Here is a 1,926-nt window from a genome sequence, read left to right as displayed (position 1 = left end):
GTTAACCCTGCTCCCCAGAAGTCCCTTTCAACATAATGTAAAACCAGGCTGAAAAGGTCTGTTAAAAGGACAGGACAGAATTGCTTTGGAGAGTCAGTCATGTACTTGGCCAAAATGAAAGGGAAACGTTGCAAACTTCCTCTTCATTCCAGCCCTGTGTTTCTCCGCCACAAGGTTATGGCAATTGAAAAGGCAACATTAATTTGCAAGTTCGTGTCATGGTAAAGCATGTGGCTAATGCGGCTAGTGCCGAGTGCAGTCGTTTGAAATTAGGGTGGTCATAAACCCTGCGTGGTCTGCTAACTTGGGAGATTTAATTACACAAACTGAGAAAGTATTAACTATAAATTCTTCTTCCTTTCCCCTTGCGCTCGCCTACCCTCTCCAGTAGGGTATGTTGCCATGGCAGCTAAAACCTCCCTGACACTCAAAATGTTGCGGTGCCAAACACAGCGCCTTGGAGCAAGTTTCTACTTTCTTAGATTTAACACAAATTGTTATCCATTCCTTCATTATATCTCCGTTTTGACTTCTTAATGCGCCTGGAATTTTATTACTCTGCACGCAAATCACTGCAGCATGTCTTATATCCCTACTTGGCACTTTAGAAATTTGGAAATCTCTTTTCCCCTTTTCTAAGAGATGTCAGGGTCCCTAACAGTCCACAGGAATTAGTGTTCAGGGGAATTAAATGTTCTTTCAGCCTCTTTCTGAGAACAGCTTCCAGCCTGTTTCCTTCAATTATTAGGGAAACTGAGTATACACAATACAGGATCTGTACTAGTTTTGCCAGACCTTTAATCTTTAATGCTGACCTTGTCTCTGCCAACAGTTTCTGACAGAAACTCCAGTTTTTCAGCCACTGGTAGCCTTCTGCGCACAGTCCCTTAAAATATTTGCGGCTTATACTCATAAACACTTTATATGATCCCCTTTCACATAATTCCTCCAAGTCCCTGTTATGCTACAAATGGTATCGAACACCAGGGCATGGTCTTCCACCCTTACAGAAAAATACCTGAAGGACAGTGTTATGCAGCATAAGATGACGTAGTGCTTTGAAAAATGAGGCCTGCCAGATTTAGTGCAATATTCCCATCTTTCCTGGATTTTCAGTTCACTAGTAATTCAAATGTAAAACCTCAGCATCGGCTTTCTATCACAGTTAGGCCTATTCTGGAATTTCTTTACAGAGGCTTCTGTGACTCCTTTATAGGTGGATACAATATCTTAACTGGAACTTTATCCAAACCTCCCTGGGGGAGATATTTTCCATTACGGAAAGTTTTTTAACGCCTTCCAAAAGAGCATCACCCTTCCTTTATGAGCTAATTATGGCAGTTCCTCAGAAACAGTTGTATTTATGTCCACCACCGTTCTCTTCCAGATGGCTAGAGTAAATGAATACAAGATCCTCACTAAAACTCAGGGAGTTCATCTGGCAGAGAAGAAAGCCTCATCCAGGTAGGAATTTCTCTGTCTCATAGGCCTCCCATGCTCTGGATATTGCACAGAAAGGTGATGGAGTAACTCAGCTACTATGGTTTACCAACTTGGGAAACAAACCTCTACCAATTCTGCTGCAGACATGACACCTCTTGCAGCAATGCCCTCTGATTTTTCTTTTCAGCGCTTCCCACTGAAGAGCACTGCTCAAGGAATAAGACACAAAGCTCATGTGGAAGCTCGCTAGACAATCAATCACACAAGAAAAGGTTTTGCTTTCTCTTAATTCCAAAAGAAATTGCTTGCTTAAATATATTTCAGCTATAATTGAAACAAAGCCTTTAAGGCAGCTGCAGGACAAAGAATCAGAAGCAAGTTTGTTCATTGAGGTCTGTTTCCATTTTCTTTGCATTCCTACTTTGTATTAGTTACAGGAAATTAAAAGCCAGACCACCTTCATTTCTAAAGCACAGGGTTAAA

The sequence above is a fragment of the Struthio camelus genome, chromosome 1, assembly GCF_040807025.1.
Source record: "Struthio camelus isolate bStrCam1 chromosome 1, bStrCam1.hap1, whole genome shotgun sequence".
NCBI lineage: Eukaryota > Metazoa > Chordata > Aves > Struthioniformes > Struthionidae > Struthio > Struthio camelus.
The sequence above is the reverse complement of the archived record's forward strand: the minus strand, read 5'-3'. Positions refer to the sequence as shown.